Source organism: Arachis hypogaea, chromosome 7 (genome assembly GCF_003086295.3).
Source record: "Arachis hypogaea cultivar Tifrunner chromosome 7, arahy.Tifrunner.gnm2.J5K5, whole genome shotgun sequence".
In the NCBI taxonomy this organism is placed as follows: Eukaryota; Viridiplantae; Streptophyta; class Magnoliopsida; order Fabales; family Fabaceae; genus Arachis; species Arachis hypogaea.
The window spans coordinates 58258959-58283569 of record NC_092042.1 but is presented as its reverse complement, the minus strand read 5'-3'; the positions used below and the strand labels follow the sequence as shown (position 1 = coordinate 58283569).

Genomic DNA, 24611 nt, shown 5'->3' with positions numbered 1-24611 from the left:
GCAAGCTTGGTAGTGTGAGGTTCCTTGTTCGAACCTTGGAGAAGGATTTTTGGCCATTTTCTCTTGTTTTCCTTGCAAGGAGCGTTCCTTGCTTCCCTTGGGTCATGAGTTCGAGACCTTGTGGCTTCACCCCTTGGAATTTTGCTTTGAATTAATTTTGGAGAACCCCCGATAAAGCTCACTTAGTGAACTGAGCTTTATGTCCTTTCCTTGCTTTCTTTAGTGCTCAATTAACTAAGTGAACTGAGCTTTGTGTCTTGCTTTCTCCTTTTATTCCTTGTGAAGCTCGGTTCACTCACTCAACCTAGCATTCCTCCTTTCTCCATGTTGCTATGCTTTTTCTTTTCTTAGGCACGCTTATCTATTTTTTTCTTTTTCTTCACCTACAAGTAATCAAAACAACCAATCAAAGTATCACAAAATTCGCAAAGCTTAAAATTCATTTAAAAACCAATTAATTCAAGCTTAAACTTCATGATTTTGTGTCAATTAAAGGGTGGTTGATTGATTCAAATAAACCATGCAATTCCACTCCAAATTGCTTACTTATAATGCAAGAAAGTGCATAAAAACTAGTGAAACAAGTAAAATTAGCTTGAAAAATAGGTATAAGATGACTTGTCATCACCTATCTTTTCAAAATTGAATTTCAAATCTTTTTCAACTAACTAATTGACTTTTTGTTTGTTTCACTATTTCTTATCTTTTTCAAAACCACCTAACTACTTTTCTCTCTCTAATTTTCGAAAATTCCTCGCCCTTTTTCAAAATTCTTTTTAATTAACTAATTGTTTCAAATTTTAATTTTAATTTTATTTTTTCTCTTAATTTTCAAATTCTAACTAAATTTTAAAATAAAACAAAAATATTTTCCCTTTTTCCTTTTAATAATTTTTGAAATTCTCTCCCTTTCTCTCTTTCTATTTATTTTATTTATTTACTAACACTTCTCTTCTCAAAAATTCGAACCCCTTCCTTCTCTGTGTTCGAATTTTTCTTCTTCTTCCTTCATTCTTATTCTTCTACTCACATAAAGGAATCTCTATACTGTGATATAGAGGATTCCTCTTCTTTTTTGTTCTCTTCTTTTTCATATGAGCAGGAGCAAGGACAAGGACATTCTTGTTGAAGCAGATCCTGAACCTGAAAGGACTCTGAAAAAGAAGCTAAGAGAAAGCACAACAATCCAGAGAAAACCTTACAGAGAATCTCAAAAAAGAAGACATGACCAAACCCAACAACAATGCAAGGAAGATGCTTGGTGACTTCACTGCACCAAATTCCAACCTCCATGGAAGAAGCATCTCAATCCTTGCCATTGGAGCAAACAATTTTGAGCTAAAGCCTCAATTAGTTTCTCTGATGCAACAGAATTGCAAGTTTCATAGACTTTCATCAGAAGATCCTTTTTAGTTCTTAATTGAATTCTTACAGATCTGTGATACTGTTAAGACCAATGGAGTTGATCCCGAGGTCTACAAGCTTATGCTTTTCCCTTTTACTGTAAGAGACAGAGCTAGAACATGGTTAGACTCTCAACCTAGAAATAGCCTGAACTCTTGGGATAAGCTGGTCACGGCTTTCTTAGCCAAGTTCTTTCCTCCTCAAAAGCTTAGCAAGCTTAGAGTGGATGTTCAAACCTTCAGACAGAAAGAAGGTGAATCCCTCTATGAAGCTTGGGAGAGATACAAGCAATTGACCAAAAAGTGTCCTTCTGACAGGCTTTCAGAATGGACCATCTTGGATATATTCTATGATGGTCTGTCTGAATTGTCTAAGATGTCATTGAACCATTCTGCAGGTCGATCTATTCACCTGAAGAAAATGCCTACAGAAACTCAGGAACTTATTGACTTGGTTGCAAATAACCAGTTCATGTACACTTCTAAAAGGAATCCTGTGAGTAATGGGACGCCTCAGAGGAAGGGAGTTCTTGAAATTGATGCTCTAAATGCCATATTGGCTCAGAATAAAATGTTGACTCAACAAGTCAATTTGATTTCTCAGAGTCTGAATGGTTTGCAAAATATATCCAACAGTACTAAAGAAGCATCTTCTGAAGAAGAAGCTTATGATCCTGAGAATCCTGTAATAGCATAGGTGAATTACATGGGTAAAGCCTATGGAAACACCTATAATCCCTCATGGAGAAATTATCCAAATTTCTCATGGAAGGATCAACAAAAGTCTCAACAAGGCTTTAATAATGGTGGAAGAAACAGGTTTAGCAATAGCAAGCCTTTTCCATCATCCTCTCAGCAACAGACAGAGAATTCTGAGCAGAACCCCTCTAGCTTAGCAAATATAGTCTCTGATCTATCTAAGTCCACTCTAAGTTTCATGAATGAAACAAGACCCTCCATTAGAAATTTGGAGGCACAAGTGGGCCAGCTGAGTAAAAGAGTCACTGAAACCCCTCCTAGTACTCTCCTAAGCAATACAGAAGAGAATCCCAAAAGAGAGTGCAAGGCCATAACTGTGAGTAACATGGCCGAACCTAGAGAGAGTGAAAAGGCAGTGATTCCTAGTGAGGAAGACCTCCTGGGATGTTCACTAACCAATAAGGAGATCCCTTTTGAGGAACCAAAGGAATCTGAGGCTCATACAGAGACTATAGAGATTCCATTGAATTTCCTTCTGCCATTCATGAGCTCTAATGAGTATTCCTCCTCTGAAGAGGATGAAGATATTACTGAAGAGCAAGTTGCTAAGTACCTTCGAGCAATCATGAAGCTGAATGCCAAATTATTTGGTAATGAGACTTGGGTGGATGAACCCCCTTGCTCACCAGTGAACTGAATGACTTGGTTAGGCAGACATTACCTCAAAAGAAACAGGATACTGGTAAATTCCTAATTTCTTGTACCATAGGCACCATGACCTTTGAGAAGGCTCTGTGTGACCTGGGGTCAGGCATAAACTTAATGCCACTCTCTGTAATGGAGAAACTGGGAATCTTTGAGGTACAAGCTGCCAAATTCTCATTAGAGATGGCAGATAAATCCATGAAAAAGGCTTATGGACAGGTAGAGGACGTACTAGTAAAGGTCAAAGGCCTTTACATCCTTACTGATTTCATAATCATAGACACTAGGAAGAATGAGGATGAATCTATCATCCTTGGAAGACCCTTTCTGGCCACAGTAAAAGATGTGATTGATGTGGACAGAGGAGACTTGATCCTTCAATTGAATGAGGACTACCTTATGTTTAAAACTCAAGGATCTCCCTCTGTAACCATGGAGAGGAAGCAAGAAAAGCTTCTCTCAATGCAAAGTCAAACAAATCCCCCACAGTCAAACTCTAAGTTTGGTGTTGGGAGGCCACAACCAAACTCTAAGTTTGGTGTTGAACCCCCACATTCAAACTCTAAGTTTGGTGTTGGGAGGCCCCAACAATGCTCTGAACATCTGTGAGGCTCCATGAGAGCCCACTGTCAAGCTATTGACATTAAAGAAGCGCTTATTAGGAGGCAACCTAATTTTTATTTATCTATGTTATTTCCCTTTTTTTAGGTTGATGATCACGTGGAGTCACAAAAATAACTGCAAAAATTAAATAAAAATAAAAAATAGCATTAAAAACAGCATACCCTGGAAGAGAAACTTACTGGCATTTAAACACCAGTAAGGGTAGCAGAATGGGCGTTTAACACCCAGTCTGGCACCATTCTGAGTGTTAAACGCCAGAAACAAGCACCAGACTGGCATTAAATGCCAGAAAGAAGCAACAATCTGGCGTTAAACGCCAAAAACAGGTTGCAGCCTGGTGTTTAACACCAGGAAAGGAATAAAAGCTGGCGTTTAACGTGGAAACAAGCGGCAATCTGGCGTTAAATGCTAGGATTGCACTGTAAGGGTGTTTACACGCCTAATAGGAGCAGGGATGATACATCCTTGATCCCTTAAGATCTGTAGACCCCACAGGATCCCCACCTACCCTCCCATGACACTCTTCCTAAAATACCCCTCACCAATCAACTCATTCACTCTTCCCCATTACCTCTTTACCAATCACCTTCATATCTCTTCTAAAAAAAAAAAACCCCACCTACCTCACTTTCAAATTCAAACACTTTTCCCTCCCAAACCCAACCCTAATGACCAAATCTTAACCATCCCATCACCCCTATATAAACCCCTCACTACTCCTTCATATTCACACAACACATACACCTTTCCACCATCTTGGCCGAATTCACTTCTCCCTCCTTCTCCTCTATTTTTCTTCTTCTTCCCCTTCTTTCTTTCTTCTTTTGCTCGAGGACGAGCAAACTTTTTAAGTTTGGTGTAGTAAAAGCATTGCTTTTTGTTTTTCCATAACCATTTATGGCACCTAAGGCTGGAGAAACCTCTAGAAAGAGGAAAGGGAAGGCAAAAGCTTCCACCTCCGAGTCATGGGAGATGGAGAGATTTATCTCAAAAGTCCATCAAGACAACTTCTATGAAGTTGTGGCCAAGAAGAAGGTGATCCCTGAGGCCCCTTTCATGCTCAAGAAAAATGAGTATCCGGAGATCCGACATGAAATCCGAAGAAGAGGTTGGAAAGTTCTTACCAACCCCATTCAACAAGTCGGAATCTTAATCGTTCAAGAGTTCTATGCTAATGCATGGATCACTAGGAACCATGATCAAAGTATGAACCCGAATCCAAAGAATTGGCTTACAATGGTTCGAGGGAAATACTTAGGTTTCAGTCCGGAAAATGTAAGGTTGGCGTTACATTTGCCAATGATGCAAGAAAACGCACGCCCATACACTAGAAGGGTCAACTTTGATCAAAGGTTGGACCAAGTCCTCATGGACATATGTGTGGAAAGAGCTCAATAGAAAAGAGACTCAAGAGGCAATCCGGTTCAATTGAGAAGACCGGACCTTAAGCCTATGGCTAGAGGATGGTTGGAGTTCATCCAACGCTCCATCATTCCTACTAGCAACTGATCTGAAGTGACTATGGATCGGGCCATCATGATCCATAGTATCATGATTGGGGAGGAAGTGGAAGTTCATGAGATTATACCTCTAGAACTCTACAAGGTGGCTGACAAGTCATCCACCTTGGCAAGGTTAGCCTTTCCTCATCTCATTTGTCATCTATGCAATTTAGCTGGGATTGACATAGAAGGAGACATCCTCATTGAAGAGGACAAGCCCATCACTAAAAAAAGGATGGAGCAAACAAGAGAGCCCATTCATGGACCTCAACAAGAGCATGAGGAAGATCCTCATCAAGAAATCCCTGAGATGCCTCAAGGGATGCAATTTCCTCCACATAACTATTGGGAACAACTCAACACCTCCTTGGAAGGCTTGAGTTACAACATGGACCAACTGAGGGTGGAGCACCAAGAGCACTCCATCATTCTCCATGAGATTAGAGAAGATCAAAGAGCTATGAGGGAGGAGAAACAAAGGCAAGGAAGAGACATAGAGGAGCTTAGACGTTCCATTGGTTCTTCAAGAGGAAGACGCCACCCTCACTAAGGTAGACTCATTCCTTAATCTCCTTGTCTATTTATCTTTCTGTTTTCGGTTTTTATGCTTATTGTGTCATCTATGTTTGTGTCTTCATTACATGATCATTAGTGTATAGTGTCTATGTCTTAAAGCTATGAATAATTTCATGAATCATTCACCTCTCTTAAATGAAAAATGTGCCTAATTACAAAAGAACAAGAAGTACTTGGATTTCAAATTTTATCTTGAAATTAGTTTAATTATTTTGATGTGGTGGCAATACTTTTTGTTTTCTGAATGAATGCTTGAACAATGCATATTTTTTATCTTGTTGTTTATGAATGTTAAAATTGTTAGCTCTTGAAAGAATGATGAACAAAGAGAAATGTTATTGATAATCTGAAAAATTATGAAATTGATTCTCGAAGCAAGAAAAAACAGTGAAAAAAAGAGGAAGAAAGAAAAAGAAAAAGTAAGTAGAAAAAGCTAATAGCCCTTTAAACCAAAAGGCAAGGGCAAAAAGGATCCAAGGTTTTGAGCATTAATGGATAGGAGGGCCAAAGGAATAAAATCCAGGCCTAAGCGGCTAAATCAAGCTGTCCCTAACCATGTGCTTGTGGCATGAAGGTCCAAGTGAAAAGCTTGAGACTGAGTGGTTAAAGTCGTGATCCAAAATAAAAGAGTGTGCTTAAGAACTCTGGACACCTCTAATTGGGGACTTTAGCAAAGCTGAGTCACAATATGAAAAGGTTCACCCAGTTATGTGTCTGTGGCATCTATGTATCCGGTGGTAATACTGGAAAACAAAGTGCTTAGGGCCACGGCCAAGACTCATAAAGTAGCTGTATTCAAGAATCAACATACTTAACTAGGAGAATAACAACACTATCTAAAATTCTGAGTTCCTATAGATGCCAATTATTCTGAACTTCAAAGGAAAAAGTGAGATGCCAAAACTGTTTAGAGGCAAAAAGCTACAAGCCCCGCTCATCTAATTGAGACTAAGTTTCATTGATATTGTGAGATTCATTGTATATTCTCTTTTTTTATCCTATTTTGTTTTCATTTGCTTGGGGACAAGTAACAATTTAAGTTTGGTGTTGTGATGAGCGGATAATTTATACGCCTTTTGACATTGTTTTTGCATAGTTTTTAGTATGATTTAGTTAGTTTTTAGTATATTTTTATTAGTTTTTAAGCAAAATTCACATTTCTAGACTTTACTATGAGTTTGTGTGTTTTTCTGTGATTTCAGGTATTTTCTGGCTGAAATTGAGGGACCTGAGCAAAAATCTTATTCAAAGGCTGAGAAAAGACTGCTGATGCTGTTGGATTTTGACCTCCCTACACTCGAAATAGAATTTTTGGAGCTACATGAGTTCAAATGGCGTGCTCTCAATTTCGTTGGAAAATAGACATTCTAGGATTTCCAGCAATATATAATAGTTTATACTTTACCCAAGTTTAGACGATGCAAACTGGCGTTTAACGCCAGCTTTCTTCCCTATTCTGGCGTTAAACGCCAGAAACAAGTTGCAAAGCAGAGTTAAACGCCAGAAATAAGTTACAAACTGGTGTTTAACTCCAAGAAAGACTTCTACACATGAAAGCTTCAATGCTCAGCCCAAGCACACACCAAGTGGGCCCGGAAGTGGATTTCTGCATCATTACTTATTTCTATAACCCTAGTAACTAGTTTAGTATAAATAGAACTTTTTACTATTGTATTTAGATCTTTGGACGAGCTTTTCTAACATCTTTGATTATTATTAGTCCTTAGACATTGGGGGATGGCCTCACGGCCATGCCTACCTTATTATCACTTATATATTTTCAACGGTGGAGTTTCTACACACCATAGATTAAGGTGTGGAGCTCTGCTGTTCCTCAAGTATTAATGCAAAGTACTACTGTTTTCTATTCAAATTCATGCTTATTCTTATTCTAAGATATCCATTTGCACACAAGAACATGACGAATGTGATGATTATGTGACACTCATCACCATTCTCACTCATAAATGCGTGATTGACAACCACTTCCGTTCTGCATGAAAACAAGCTAGAATGTGTATCTCAGATTTCTGGTCCATGCGTTTGATTGCCTCTCCTAACAACAGAGCCTTCAATTCCTTGCGATCAGAGTCTTCATGGTATAAGCTAGAATCAATTGGCAGCATTCTTGAGATCCGAAAAGTCTAAACCTTGTAGGATCTGGGATGGGATGACTGTGATGAGCTTCAAACTCGCGACTGTAGGGCGTGGTGACAGACGCAAAAGGATAGTAAATCCTATTCCTACACGATCGAGAACCGACAGAATATTAGCCCTACGTAACCCGGAGCTGGACCATTTTCACTGAGAGGATGGATGGTAGCCATTGACAATGGTGATCCCCCTACAAACAGCTTGCCATGGAAAAGAGTGTGAAGGATTGGAAGAAGGCAGTAGGAAAGCAGAGATTCAAAAGGAATGAGGCATCTCCATACACTTATCTGAAATTTCCACCAATGATTTACATAAGTATCTCTATTTTTATTTTATGTTTATTTATATTTTAATTATTAAAACTCCATAACCATTTGAATCCACCTGAATGAGATTTACAAGGTGACCATAGCTTGCTTCAAGCTGACAATCTCCGTGGGATCGACCCTTACTCACGTAAGGTTTATTACTTGGACAACCCAGTGCACTTGCTGGTTAGTTGTGCGAAGTTGTGAAAAAGAGTGATATTACAATTGTGCGTACCAAGTTGTTGGTGCCATTGAGATCACAATTTCGTGCACCATAAGCCTCTAAGACAAAAGTAAATACAAAAGTGAGAGAATCTAAATAAAAGAGTTCCAAAAGACTCCAAAAGATAAACAAGGGCCTCCGCTTTGTTACCATCTCGCAACTCACTGAGGTGGGTTACAACCTACATCTGAAAAACAACAACAAAGTATGGAATGAGAACTGGAGGTTCTTAGTATGGTAACAGTGCCCAATATGTAAGAAGTAAGGCTCCGGGGCGCCGAAGGCAATCCTAGAGCTTCACATCAAATACAGATATTCAAGCTTAGAATAAAATAAATAAAGAACTTAAACCATAAACATGGTTATCTAATCTTAGGGGGATTCTAACTAATACTAATCACACTGCTGTATCCCACAGCCTTTGCCAACCTAACCTCCATGCGATCACATCGCCACCGCCTACCTAACCTCCTCAGCACCAGACAATCATAGATAATACAAGCAAGTAAAACACAAGTAACATACATGTACAACAAGTAAAACAACTAGCAAATAAGCATATTATTCATTTAGGTAAGAGATGCAATTAGGAAAAGCAAACAAAATACATAGAAGATGCACATGATGAATGCTTGTCCTATTGACTCGTGATATCACTTGTCGGTCTATAAATGCCAACCTGACACATCCTTTCGGATATCGCTTTTCTACCACGTCTGAGGATATAGCACCTGGCACGCTTTTGTTCTGAGGATATAATGCCTGGCACACTATCGTTCCGAGGATATAATGCCTGGCACACTTTTACGGATGAGAAGGAAAACAACAACAACATCTATTTCATCATAAATCATTCCATGGATATAGTGCCTGGCACACTATCATTCCAAGGATTTAGTGCCTGGCACACTTTCTATATCCAACAAGTCTATTGATGAGCGGATAATTTATACGCTTTTTGGCATTGTTTTTAGGTAGTTTTTAGTAAGTTTGAGCTACTTTTAGGGATGTTTTCATTAGTTTTTATGTTAAATTTATATTTCTGGACTTTACTATGAGTTTGTGTGTTTTTCTGTGATTTCAGGTAAATTCTGGCTGAAATTGAGGGACTTGAGCGAAACTCTGAAAAAGGCTGACAAAAGGACTGCTGATGCTGTTGGAATCTGACCTCCCTGCACTCGAAATGAATTTTCTGGAGTTACAGAACTCCAATTGGCGCGCTCTCAACGGCGTTGGAAAGTAGACATCTAGGGCTTTCCAGCAATATATAATAGTCCATACTTTATTCGGAAATTGATGACGTAACTTGGCGTTGAACGCCAAGTACATGCTGCTGTCTGGAGTTAAACGCCAGAAAAACGTCATGATCCGGAGTTGAACGCCCAAAACACGTCATAACTTGGAGTTCAACTCCAAGAGAAGCCTCAGCTCGTGGATAGATCAAGCTCAGCCCAAGCATACACCAAGTGGGCCCCGGAAGTGGATTTATGCATCAATTACTTACTCATGTAAACCCTAGTAGCTAGTTTATTATAAATAGGACTTTTTATCAGTGTATTAGACATCTTGGGATGATTAGTTCTTAGATCATGAGGGCTGGCCATTCGGCCATGCCTGAACCTTTTACTTATGTATTTTCAACGGTGGAGTTTCTGCACACCATAGATTAAGGGTGTGGAGCTCTACTGTACCTCAAGTATTAATGCAATTCTATTTTCTTTTATTCAAATCTCTCTTATTCTTATTCCAAGATATTCATTCCTACCCAAGAACATGATGAATGTGATGATTAAGTGACGCTCATTATCATTCTCACTTATGAACGCACGTGATTGACAACCACTTCCGTTCTACATGCAACAGAGCTTGAATGTATATCTCTTAGATTCCCTAACAGAATCTTCGTGGTATAAGCTAGATAGATGGCGGCATTTATGAGGATCCGGAAAGTCTCACCTTGTCTGTGGTATTCCGAGTAGGATCCTGGGAATCCGGAAAGTCTCACCTTGTCTGTGGTATTCCGAGTAGGATTCCGGTAATGAATGACTGTGACGTGCTTCAGACTCGCAAGTGCTGGGCGTTAGTGACAGACGCAAAAGAATCAAGGGATTCTATTCCATTAGGAGCGGGAACCAACCAGTGATTAGCCGTGCTGTGACAGAGCGCATGAGCGTAGTTTTCACTGCGAGGATGGGATGTAGCTTTCGGCCAGGTGATGCCTCCAGACGATTAGCCATGCGAGTGACAGCCGCAGAGGACCATTTTCCCGAGAGGATTCAAAGTAGCCATCGTCGAACAGTGAACCCCTATACACAGCTTGCCATGGAAAGGAGTAAGAAGGATTGAGTTGAAGCAGTGGGAAAGCAGGCATTCTTGAGCCATACAGTATCTCCATTCGCTTATCTGAAATTCCCTCCAATGAATCTGCATAAGTGCTCTATCCCTTTTATTATTTCTATTTTCTTATTTCTATTTTCAAAAACCCATAAACCAATTTAATCTGCCTAACTGAGATTTACAAGGTGACCATAGCTTGATTCATACCAACAATCTCTGTGGGATCGACCCTTACTCACGTAAGGTTTATTACTTGGACGACCCAGTACACTTGCTGGTTAGTTGAACGGAGTTGTGTCCACTCGTGCCAATTTCAAATTCTATAAAAATACAACTTAAAGAATAGTGATCACAATTTCGTCCACCAAGTTTTTGACGCCGTTGCCGGGGATTGTTTGAGTATGGACAACTGACGGTTCATCTTGTTGCTCAGATTAGGTAATTTTCTTTTCAAAAATCTTTTTCAAAATTTTTCTTTTCTTTTTCGTTTTTTTTTCAAAATATTTTCGAAAAAAATCAATAAAAATCCAAAAAAATCATAAAATAATAAAAATAAAAAATATTTTGTGTTTCTTGTTTGAGTCTTGAGTCAATTTTTAAGTTTGGTGTCAATTGCATGCTCTTAAAATTTTTTCTTGCATTTTTCAAAAATCCATGCATTCATAGTGTTCTTCATGATCTTCAAGTTGTTCTTGACAAGTCTTCTTGTTTGATCTTGATGATTTCTTGTTTTGTGTTGTTTGTTGTTTTTCATATGCATTTTTTGTTTGTTAGAGTCCATGCATTAAAGATTTCTAAGTTTGGTGTCTTGCATGTTTTCTTTGCATCAAAAATTTTTTCAAAATTATGTTCTTGATGTTCATCATGATCTTCAAAGTGTTCTTGGTGTTCATCTTGACATTCATAGCATTCTTGCATGCATTCATTGTTTTGATCTAAAAATTTCATGCATTGAGTATTTTTGTTGTTTTTCTCTCTCATTATTAAAAATTCAAAAATAAAAAAAAAAATATCTCTTCCTTATTTCCCTCTAAATTTTCGAAATTTTGGGTTGACTTGGTCAAAAATTTTTAAAAATTAGTTGTTTCTTACAAGTCAAGTCAAAATTTCAATTAAAAAAAAAATCTTATCTTTTCAAAATCTTTTTCAAAAATCATATCTTTTTCATTTTTTTTATATTTTTCGAAAATTTCAAAAACCTTTTTCAAAATATTTTCAAAATCTTTTTCTTATCTATATATCAAATTTTCGAAAATTAGCTAACAATTAATGTGATTGGTTCAAAAATTTGAAGTTTGTTACTTTCTTGTTAAGAAAGGTTCAATCTTTAAGTTCTAGAATCTTATCTTGTGGTTTCTTGTTAGTTAAGTCAATTTTAAAATTAAATCTTTTATCTTTTATCTTATCTTTTTCAAAAATCTTATCTTTTTCAAAATTTGATTTCAAAATATCTTATCTAACTTCTTATCTTCTTATCTTTTTCAAAATTTGATTTCAAATCTTTTTCAATCAACTAACTAACTTTTTGTTTGTTTCTTATCTTTTTCAAAACCACCTAACTACTCTTCCCTCTCTAATTTTCGAAAATACCTCTCTCTTTTTCAAAAATTCTTTTTTTGTTTTAAATTTTAATTTTAATTATATTTTGTCTTTGAATTTCGAAAATTACTAACCTCTTTTTCAAAAATTATTTTCGAAATTTCTCTTCTCTTCTCTTATTCTATTTAATTAATTAATTACTAACACTTCTCTTCACCTCTCTTCATCTAAGAATCCGAACTTCTTATATCCCTTGTATTTGGATTCTTCTACCCCTTTCTTCTTCTACTAACATAAAGGAATCTCTATACTGTGACATAGAGGATTCTCCTTTCTTTTCTTGTTTTCTTCTCTTTCATATGAGCAGGAACAGGGAAAAAGGCACTCTTGTTGAAATTGATCCAGAACCTGAAAGGACTCTGAAGAGAAAATTAAGAGAAACTAAATTACAACAATCCAGAAATAACCTTTCAGAAATTTTCGAACAAGAGAAGGAGATGGCAGCCGAAAATAATAATAATACAAGGAGAATGCTTGGTGACCTCACAAAGCCAACGTCCAAGTTTGATGGAAGAAGCATCTCCATTCCTGCCATTGGAGCCAATAACTTTGAGCTGAAACCTCAACTAGTTGCCTTAATGCAACAAAACTGCAAGTTTTATGGACTTCCATCTGAAGATCCTTATCAGTTTTTAACTGAGTTCTTGCAGATCTGTGAGACTGTAAAGACGAATGGAGTTGATCCTGAAGTCTACAGACTCATGCTTTTCCCTTTTGCTGTAAGAGACAGAGCTAGAATATGGTTGGATTCACAACCTAAGGATAGCCTGGACTCCTGGGATAAGCTGGTCACTGCTTTCTTAGATAAATTCTTTCCTCCTCAAAAGCTGAGCAAGCTGAGAGTGGATGTTCAAACCTTCAAACAAAAAGATGGTGAATCCCTCTATGAAGCTTGGGAAAGATACAAGCAGTTGACCAAAAGATGTCCATCTGACATGTTTTCAGAATGGACCCTATTAGATATATTCTATTATGGTCTCTCTGAATTTTCGAAAATGTCATTGGACCATTCTGCAGGTGGATCTATTCACCTGAAGAAAACGCCTGAAGAGGCTCAAGAACTCATTGACATGGTTGCAAACAACCAATTCATGTATACCTCTGAGAGGAATTCCGTGAATAATGGGATACCTCAGAAGAAAGGAGTTCTTGAAATTGATGCTCTGAATGCCATATTGGCTCAGAACAAAATGTTGACTCAACAGGTCAACATAATCTCTCAAAATCTGAATGGATTGCAACATGCATCCAACAGTACTAGAGAGGTAGCTTCTGAAGAAGCTTATGATCCTGAGAACCCTGCCATGGCAGAGGTCAATTACATGGGTGAACCTTATGGAAACACCTATAACCCATCATGGAGAAATCATCCAAATTTCTCCTGGAAGGATCAACAAAAGCCTCAACAAGGCTTTAACAATGGTGGACGCAATAGGCTGGGCAATGGCAAGCCATATCCATCATCTTCTCAGCAACAGACAGAGAATTCTGAACAAAACACTTCTAATTTAGCCAATATAGTCTCTGATCTGTCAAAGGCCACTTTCAGTTTCATGAATGAAACAAGATCCTCCATTAGAAATTTGGAGGCACAAGTGGGCCAGCTGAGTAAGAAAGTCATTGAAACTCCTCCCAGTATTCTCCCAAGCAATACAGAAGAGAATCCAAAAGGAGAGTGCAAGGCCATTGATGTGATCAATGTGGCCGAATGCACCAAGGAGGAGGAGGACGAAAATCCTAGTGAGGAAGACCTCCTGGGACGTCCCTCAAGCAAGAAGGAGTTTCCTATTAAGGATCCAAAGGAATCTGAGGCCCATACAGAAACCATAGAGATTTCATTAAATCTCCTTCTGCCATTCATGAGCTCTGAAGACTATTCTTCCTCTGAAGAGGATGAAGAAGTGACTGGAGAGCAAGTTGCTAAATATTTAGGAGCTATCATGAAGCTGAATGCCAAGTTGTTTGGTAATGAGACTTGGGTAAGTGAACCTCCCTTGCTCATTAATGAACTAGATACTTGGATTCAGAAAACTCTACCTCAAAAGAAACAAGATCCTGGCAAGTTCCTAATACCGTGTACCATAGGCACCATGAGCTTTGAAAAAGCTCTATGTGATCTGGGGTCAGGGATAAATCTTATGCCACTCTCTATAATGGAGAAGCTGGGGATCATTGAAGTACAACCTGCCTTGTTCTCATTGCAATTGGCAGATAAGTCATTGAGACAAGCTTATGGAATAGTAGAGGACATGCTAGTAAAGGTTAAAGGCCTTTACATTCCTGCTGATTTCATAATCTTAGACACTAGGAAGGAAGAGGATGATTGCATCATCCTTAGAAGACCTTTCCTAGCCACAGCAGAAGCTGTGATAGATGTCAACAGAGGTGAGTTAGTCCTTCAATTGAATGAGGACTACCTTGTGTTTAAGGCACATGGCCACCCCTCTGTGACAGAAGAGAGTAAGCATGAAGAGCTTCTCTCAGTTCAGAGTCAAGAAGAGCCCACACAGTCAAACTCTAAGTTTGGTGTTGTGAGGCCACAACCAAACTCTAAGTTTGGTGTTAAGACCCCATGTCCAAACTCTAAGTTTGGTGTTGGGACTACACTAACATTGACCTGATCACCTTGTGGCTCCATGAGAGCCACTGTCAAGCTATTGACATTAAAGAAGCGCTTGTTGGGAGGCAACCCAATTTTATTTATCTAATTTTTAATTTATTGTTATTTTGTGTTTTATTAGGTACATGATCATGAGGAGTCACGAAAAAAAAATTAAAAACAGAGTCAAAAACAGAAGAAAAAAATTTTTCACCCTGGAGGACGCACAGGCTGGCGTTCAACGCCAGTAAGATGCATCTGGCTGGCGTTCAACGCCAGAACAGAGCACCATTCTGGCGCTGAACGCCAGAAACAAGCAACATCCTGGCGCTGAACGCCAGGAATGTGCCTAGAGGAGACAAACTGGCGCTGAACGCCAGTAACAAACATGAAACTGGCGTTCAACGCCAGAAACATGCTTTACATGGGCGTTGAACGCCCAGAACGTGCACCAATGGGCGTTTAAACGCCAGAATGATGCACGAAGGCATTTTACATGCCTATTTGGTGAAGGAATGGTATTTCTTTACACCTCAGGATCCTGTGGACCCCACAGGATCACCTCAGGATCTGTGGACCCCACAGGATCCCCACCTACCATATTCCCACCTTACCTTTTAATCCTAATCACACTCTCCTAATCCTAAATCACATTTTCCTACTCCCCATGTCACACTTCCCAACACCCATCACCAATCACCTCAATTCCTCTTCCCAATTACCCCATTCACCATTCACATCAACCCACTCTTCCCCATAAACCCCACCTACCTTCATAAAATTCAAATTCAATTTCCCATCCATTCCCACCCAAAATGGCCGAACATACACCCTCCCCTCTCCCTATAAATACCCTTCCATTCTACTTCATTTTCACACAACACAAACCCATCTTCTCCCACTTAGCCGAACCCACCTCTCTCCCTCTCTACCATATTCTCTTCTTCTTCTTCTTCTTCTCTTCTTTTCTTTCTTGCTCGAGGGCGAGCAAAATTTTAAGTTTGGTGTGGTAAAAGCATAAGCTTTTTGTTTTTCCATTACCATCAATGGCACCTAAGGCCGGAGCATCCTCTAAAAAAGGGAAAGGGAAGACAAAAGCTTCCACCTCCGAGTCATGGGAGATGGAAAGAGTCATCTCCAAGAGCCATCAAGACCACTTCTATGATGTTGTGGCAAAGAAGAAGGTGATCCCCGAGGTCCCTTTCAAAGCTCAAAAAGAATGAGTATCCGGAAATCCGACATGAAATCCAAAGAAGAGGTTGGGAAGTCCTAACCAACCCCATGCAACAAGTCGGAATATTGATGGTTCAAGAGTTCTATGCCAATGCATGGATCACTAGGAACCATGATCAAAGTATGAACCCGAACCCAAAGAACTATCTCACAATGGTTCGAGGGAAATACTTAGATTTTAGTCCGGAAAATGTGAGGTTGGCGTTTCACTTGCCCATGATGCAAGGAGATGAACGCCCCTACACTAGAAGGGTCAACTTTAATCAAAGGTTGGACCAAGTCCTTATGGACATATGTGTGGAAGGAGCTCAGTGGAGAATAGATTCCAAAGGCAAGCCAGTTCAACTAAGAATACTGGATCTCAAGCCTGTGGCTAGAGGATGGTTGGAGTTCATTCAAACGCTCCATCATTCCTACTAGCAACCGATCTGAAGTTACTGTGGATCGGGCCATCATGATTCATAACATCATGATTGGAGAGAAAGTAGAAGTTCATGAGGTCATCTCCAATGAACTCTACAAAATAGCTGATAAGTCCTCCACCATGGCAAGGCTAGCTTTTCCTCACCTTATTTGCCATCTGTGTTACTCAGCTGGAGTTATCATAGAAGGAGATACCCCCATTGAAGAGGATAAGCCCATCACCAAGAAGAGGATGGAGCAAGCAAGAGAAACCATGCACGGTTCTCAAGAAGTGCATGAGGAAGCTCATCATCAACAAATTCCTGAGATGCCTCAAGGGATGCACTTTCCTCCCAACAACTATTGGGAGCAACTCAACACCTCCTTAGAAGATTTGAGCCACAATGTGGAACAATTAAGGGTGGAACATCATGAGCACTCCATCATTCTCCAAGAAATAAGAGAAGATCAAAGAGCAATGAGGGAGGAGCAACAAAGGCAAGGAAGGGACATAGAAGAGCTTAAGGACATTGTTGGTCCTTCAAGAAGAAGACGCCACTAAAGGTGGATTCATTCCTTGTTCTTTATTTCTTTCTGTTTTCGGTTTTTAATATTGTGTTTATCTATGTTTTGTGTCTCTACTTCATGATCATTAGTATGTAACCATGCCTTAAAGCTATGAATAAATTCCATTAATCCTTCACCTCTCTTAAATAAAAAAATGTTTTAACTCAAAAGAACAAGAAGTACATGAATTTCGAATTTATCATTGAATTGAATTTAATTATATTGATGTGGTGACAATACTTTTTGTTCTCTGAATGAATGATTGAACAGTGCATATGTCTTTTGATATTGTTGTTTATGAGTGTTAAAATTGTTGGCTCTTGAAAGAATGATGAACAAAGAGAAATGTTATTGAGGATCTGAAAAATCATGAAATTGATTCTTGAAGCAAGAAAAAGCAGTGAAAAAGAAAGCTTGCGAAAAAAAAAATTTTGCGAAAAAAAAATAGAAAGAAAAAGAAAAAGCAAGCAGAAAAAGCCAATAGCCCTTAAAACCAAAAGGCAAGGGTAAAAAGGATCCAAGGCTTTGAGCATCAATGGATAGGAGGGCCCAAGGAAATTAAATCCAGGCCTAAGCGGCTAAATCAAGCTGTCCCTAACCATGTGCTTGTGTCATGAAAGTCCAAGTGAAAAGCTTGAGACTGAGTGGTTAAAGTCGTGATCCAAATCAAAAGAGTGTGCTTAAGAGCTCTGGACACCACTAACTGGGGACTCTAGCAAAGCTGAGTCACAATCTGAAAAGGTTCACCCAGTTATGTGTCTGTGGCATTTATGTATCCGGTGGTAATACTGGAAAACAAAGTGCTTAGGGCCACGGCCAAGACTCATAAGTAGCTGTGTTCAAGAATCAACATGCTTAACTAGGAAAGTCAATAACACTATCCAAAATTCTAAGTTCCTAGAGAAGCCAATCATTCTAAACATCAAAGGAAAAAGTGAGATGCCAAAACTGTTCAGAAGCAAAAAGCCACAAGTCCCGCTCATCTAATTATAATTAATATTCATTGATATTCTGGAATTTATAGTATATTCTCTTCTTTTTATCCTAATTGATTTTCAGTTGCTTGGGGACAAGCAACAATTTAAGTTTGGTGTTGTGATGAGCGGATAATTTATACGCTTTTTGGCATTGGTTTTAGGTAGTTTTTAGTAAGTTTGAGCTACTTTTAGGGATGTTTTCATTAGTTTTTATGTTAAATTCACATTTCTGGACTTTACTATGAGTTTGTGTGTTTTTCTATGATTTCAGGTAAATTCTGGCTGAAATTGAGGGACTTGAGCGAAACTCTGAAAAAGGCTGACAAAAGGACTGCTGATGCTGTTGGAATCTGACCTCCCTGCACTCGAAATGGATTTTCTGGAGCTACAGAACTCCAATTGGCGCGCTCTTAACGGCGTTCGAAAGTAGACATCCAGGGCTTTCCAGCAATATATAATAGTCCATACTTTATTCGGGAATTGACGACGTAACTTGGCGTTGAACGCCAAGTACATGCTGCTGTCTGGAGTTAAACGCCAGAAAAACGTCATGATCCGGAGTTGAACGCCCAAAACACGTCATAACTTGGAGTTCAACTCCAAGAGAAGCCTCAGCTCATGGATAGATCAAGCTCAACCCAAGCATACACCAAGTGGGCCCCGGAAGTGGATTTATGCATCAATTACTTACTCATGTAAACCCTAGTAGCTAGTTTATTATAAATAGGACTTTTTATCAGTGTATTAGACATCTTGGGACGATTAGTTCTTAGATCATGAGGGCTGGCCATTCGGCCATGCCTGAACCTTTTACTTATGTATTTTCAACGGTGGAGTTTCTGCACACCATAGATTAAGGGTGTGGAGCTCTACTGTACCTCAAGTATTAATGCAATTCTATTTTCTTTTATTCAAATCTCTCTTATTCTTATTCCAAGATATTCATTCCTACCCAAGAACATGATGAATATGATGATTAAGTGACGCTCATTATCATTCTCACTTATGAACGCACGTGATTGACAACCACTTCCGTTCTACATGCAACAGAGCTTGAATGTATATCTCTTAGATTCCCTAACAGAATCTTCGTGGTATAAGCTAGATAGATGGCGGCATTTATGAGGATCCGGAAAGTCTCACCTTGTCTGTGGTATTCCGAGTAGGATCCTGGGAATCCGGAAAGTCTCACCTTGTCTGTGGTATTCCGAGTTGGATTCCGGTAATGAATGACTGTGACGTGCTTCAGACTCGCAAGTGCTGGGCGTTAGTGACAGACGCAAAAGAATCAAGGGATTCTATTCCAGTAGGAGCGGGAACCAACCAGTGATTAGCCGTGCTGTGACAGAGCGCGTGAGCGTAGTTTTCACTGCGAGGATGGGATGTAGCTTTCGGCCAGGTGATGCCTCCAGACGATTAGCCATGCGAGTGACAGCCGCAGAGGACCATTTTCCCGAGAGGATTCAAAGTAGCCATCGTCGAACAGTGAACCCCTATACACAGCTTGCCATGGAAAGGAGTAAGAAGGATTGAGTTGAAGCAGTGGGAAAGCAGGCATTCTTGAGCCATACAGTATCTCCATTCGCTTATCTGAAATTCCCACCAATGAATCTGCATAAGTGCTCTATCCCTTTTATTATTTCTATTTTCTTATTTCTATTTTCAAAAACCCATAAACCAATTTAATCTACGTCGTCAATTCCCGAATAAAGTATGGACTATTAAATATTGCTGGAAAGCTCTGGATGTCTACTTTCCAACGCCGTTAAGAGTGCGCCATTTGGAGTTCTGTAGCTCCAGAAAATCCATTTCGAGTGCAGGGAGGTCAGATTCCAACAGCATCAGCAGTCCTTTGTCAGCCTCCTATCAGAATTTTGCTCAAGTCCCTCAATTTCAGCCAGAAATTACCTGAAATCACAGAAGAACACACAAACTCATAGTAAAGTCCAGAAATGTGAATTTAACATAAAAACTAATGAAAACATCCCTAAAAGTAGCTTGAACTTACTAAAAACTACCTAAAAATAATGCCAAAAAGCGTATAAATTATCCGCTCATCAATTAGCATTCGAAAAGTACCTGAGATGGAGAGAGTATTTATAGATGTAGAAGTGACCTAGGGTTATCTTTGTAACCTCCCCTCCTATCTTGTAGAGTAGTAATTTTTTCCCCTTTTATCTAAAGGTTTGTTAGGTTGTTATGATCTCATATTTTAAATATATGGGACTAGCTGTAGAGGCAGTTACACTCTTGTCAGGAAATCAGATAGCATAAGTCAGACATGGAGGCCTTGTATGTTTTGGGCTTCCTCTGTTGTTGGGCCTGACTTTAAATATTAAACTAGGGATGAACACCAAACATTAAAGTTGCCTTTATACTCATTTTCTATTTGCAGTTTGGTTCTTGATTAACTACCTAGTAAAGACTGCTATAATGAAAATTTTGATAATTACCTAGTTATAGCCTGCATCTGACAGAATAAGGTGAATGATGCACCTCGTTCTTTCTGCCTTGTTGTCCTCTTCAGATAGATGAAACGTGTAAAATGTTTTCATCATGTGACAAAGTGAAGTTTGCTTTATTATCGTTTTTCGGATGTGCAAGTTTTATATGGAAATTTTACTTTTAGCCAAGTGGTGTCAATTTTATAAATAATATATAAGTTGTAATGAGAAATTAGAAAATTTTGGTATTATATATATAGAGTAAAGTATTATTTTTGTCCCCAACGTTTGGGGTAAATCCTATTTGTGTCCCTAACATTTAAATCGTCCTATTTGTATCCCTAACATTTGTAAAAGTGATTCAATGTTATCCTGCCGTCAATTACACATCATAAATGCTTTAGTTTGAGTTTTAAAAATCTCTTTTCGAAGTTAGAATACAAATGTCTGAAATAGAATCAATGATCCACTCCGAAAAATAGCTCATCAAAAGTTGAAACTAATTCCTACAATATTTACATAAATCACTTTTCTAGGGACATAATTGAATCTAAACACAAATAGTAGGTATAATATTAAAATCAAACACATCCATGTGAGAGCTAATTGAGAATGAATACATCCAAGTGTGAATAATTGAAAAATATAATCTGATTTGTTAGTTTAATTAATAGTAGGATAACATTGAATCACTTTTATAAACATTAGGGATACAAATAAGACGATTTAAACGTTAGGGGACACAAATAGGACTTAATCCAAACATTGGGGACAAAAACGATACTTTACTCTTTCTCTCTCTCTCTATATATATATATATATATATATATATATATATAGGTCAAGTACCCTTACACACCACACACTCCTTCATTTTTCCAATGGGTTCCGTATATCAACTTCATAGACATAGCTAGGATTTGAACCCGATGCACCTCTTAGCAAGGCAAACATAATTGCCATTAAACCAAGCCTTGTGGTGCTGAAACACATATTTATTAAAAACATTTCTTCCAGCATCATTTGGGGCCTCTGTTGTTCAAATATTGCCTTTTATTTTTTGAAGCCCAAATCAACCCATTGACCCCAACTCAAGGTATCACAAGTATCCCGATCAAAGAGAAGTCAAGAATTCCTCACCAGGGCTAGGATGGAATCGTAGCAAGTGGCGGTGAAGAAAAGATGGTGATGATTCCTAACGATGATGGTGGTTTGCGTTGTGGCAACGTATGGAGTCAGAAGATACAGTGATGACGAGGTACGGGAGCTGCGTCTTATTTGTAACACCCTGTTATCCTAAGCCTTACCTCTAGCCGTAAAGCTAAGGATAACAAAGCGTCACGATAGTTCTGAAGCTCATACAATAGTAAATATAGAAGGAAATTCTAATACTAGAAGCTTGATGAAGAAATATAGCCCAAAGACATAGAAACAGATATACAATGCGCGAAACGTTCCTCAAGATAACAAAACACGTAAAGGCACAAGATACAACACAAGGCATGATATAATAATGACCAAGATATATATATATATATATAAGTATGATAGTCAAAAGGACTCTAGTCATAGCCTGTGGAGTTTAGGCCGACTAGTTACAAACAGACAATACAGAGTTTTTAAGGTAAAACAGCTTATACAACTTATTTCTCAAGTAAGCCTCTACGACAATAAAGTATGAAACACAAAAGGTGAGAGAATAACTACAACAAAAGTAAAGTAAAATAAAACATAAGAATGATCATCCTCCGCTCTGTCACCATATCTGCAAACTCACCGAGGTGGGTTGCGACCTATAACTGAAAAATAACAACAATATATGGTATGAGAACCGGAGGTTCTCAGTATGGTAACAATACCCAACAGATAAAATGTGAGGTTCCGGGATGACAAAGGCAATCCTAGAACTTCACATCGATACCGATATTCAAGCTTAACAAAATAAATAACATAAATCATAAACCATTAAACAGAGTTATCTAAACTTAGGGGATTTCTAACCAATACCAATCACGTCGCTATATCCCACAGCCTTTGCCAACCTACCCTATGTGCGATCCCATCGTCATCGCCTTAATCCTTCTCAACGCCAGTAAAACACATTTAATGCAAACAAGTAAAGCACAAATAGTATACATATATATCAGGTAAATCAACTAGAATTTAGGCATGTTATTCAAATAGGCATAACTCAAGTAATCAAAGTAAACAAGCATGTAAAAGATGCATATGATGAATGTCTATCCTATTTGGCTCGTGATATCACTTGTCGGTTAAAAATTCCAACACAACACATCCCCGGGATGTCGCCTTTTTGCCACGACGAGGGTTATAGTGCCCTACTCACTCTTTCTAGTGCCCGGAACTTTATCCTGCCCCCCGTGAGTTATAGTGCCGGCGCACTCTTTCGGGTTATAGTGCTCGAGTTCACTCTGGCGGTAGAAAGGTTATGTGAGCGGAAGACTACCACAGCCCTCACATCTCAAGGTAAGTGGGAGACTGTCTCAGCCCCTACACCGGCATCGCTACCTTGACAAGCAGGAGACTGCCACAGCTCTTGTCCGAAGCGCATAGCTACTTACCAAAATAATTCATATCACATGAGCAGGAGACTGCCACAACCCTCACATCTGAACGTAGGCGAGAGACTGCCACAGCCCCTACGACGAAAAATAATGCCTATCACAAACATATGATCAATCCCATCATCCAGCCTCAAATATCACAAATTCATCCTCAACTCAGCTCCCCACCAGTACAGATGACAATTCCATCCAACTAACATACCAGGCTTAAATCACCGTCTTTTAAACTCATACATAAATTACTATTTAAACTTACTCATTGTATTCCCTATGCTTCAAATAAAAAAAAAAACAAGCTAAGGGATCTTAAACAAGTGTTATGGAAGTTTGCAAGCTTGCCAAAAAGGTAAAACGATTGAAAACTGAGTTTTTTTTATTGAAAAAGAAGGCTTGTGTGTACGCATAGGGTTGTACGCATGCACGCACCAGAAGAATTTTCTCAACTTATGCGTACGCATAGAGGTGTGCGTACGCACACAAAGTAAAATTCTCCATTTTGTGGGTTCACTTAAGAGTGTGCTTACACACTCAACAGAGGACTCTTCCCTACTTGTGCGTACACATGATGTTGTGCATACGTACAACATGCAACTTTCATAGGGTGTGCGTGCGCACGCACCCCTCGTGCGTACGCACGAGTCATAACACTCGTTCTGCTCAGTGCGTAGGCATAGGTGTATGCGTGGGCACACAAACCAGAATTTACAATTTTTTGCAACATCACAGAATTCAGATTTTTTATACCAACTTCTAACGTTCATATCTTTTTCTACAAAATTCCGATTTCTACAAAATATTTACCGTTTTAAAGCTCTTTAAATTATCTTTAATTTGATACAAAATCCAATCAATTTCAAAAACTGAGGCTCAAAATATGATCTGCTGAAGTTAGCCAAAAATTTGTTTTTACCAAAACCTCTTTAAACCTCAAATTTACCAAAATTCCCAATTCCTACCAATTATTCCACATCCAAAATAGTTCCAAGTACCTAAATTATATTCATACACCTTCTAATCTTTCCACAACTTAGCAACATATAATATCATCCATTCTATACACCAAGTTTCACTTATAAAACTCAAATCTCAATAATTAACAACCCAAAATATCATTTCACCATCCTCAACATTTATCAACATCAACAAGTCTCATAATTCATTATCAATCCGCATAATCATCGTTATTCAACCCCATATCACAAATCAACATCATCATTCTTTAAAATCATCACAATCATCAAATTATCATACATCAACAATTATTAACAACCAAATCAATCCTGTCCTAAGGTCTACTAGCCTAAGTGGTCAGAAACATTATATATTACATAGAAAAAACTGAAACCATACATTGGCTGATTATCCTCCACACACAAAACCACCTCACCATAAGCTTTCAGGCTCAACACCAAACAACACCAAGAACACTCTATATCCTGAAAAATAATAAGAATCAAAGCTAAGGTTTATATCATACAACTAAATACAAGGGTTTAGTTATATCTTACCTTACCCAATGAGTTTTGAGGTAAAATTCACTACTCACCCAAGCTAGATTACACTTAAACAACAAGAACACAAAGAAACTCAACAACTCAAAAGCCATTTTTGAAAATGACATAGGGCAGAGAAATGGAGCTTGGACAAAGAGTTTCTTACCAACTTTGTTCGGTT

At 38.6% G+C, this 24611-nt stretch overlaps 2 non-coding genes across 2 annotated transcripts; both read right to left on the bottom strand.

Moving 5' to 3' along the window:
* Positions 1-1617: 1617 nt before the first annotated feature.
* LOC112704626 (small nucleolar RNA R71) lies at positions 1618-1724 on the bottom strand. Its single transcript, XR_003155242.1, has one exon. It is a non-coding gene; the product is annotated as a small nucleolar RNA R71 (small nucleolar RNA).
* Positions 1725-12963: 11239 nt separating this feature from the next.
* Positions 12964-13067, bottom strand: LOC112704622 (small nucleolar RNA R71). Its single transcript, XR_003155238.1, has one exon. It is a non-coding gene; the product is annotated as a small nucleolar RNA R71 (small nucleolar RNA).
* Positions 13068-24611: the final 11544 nt, after the last annotated feature.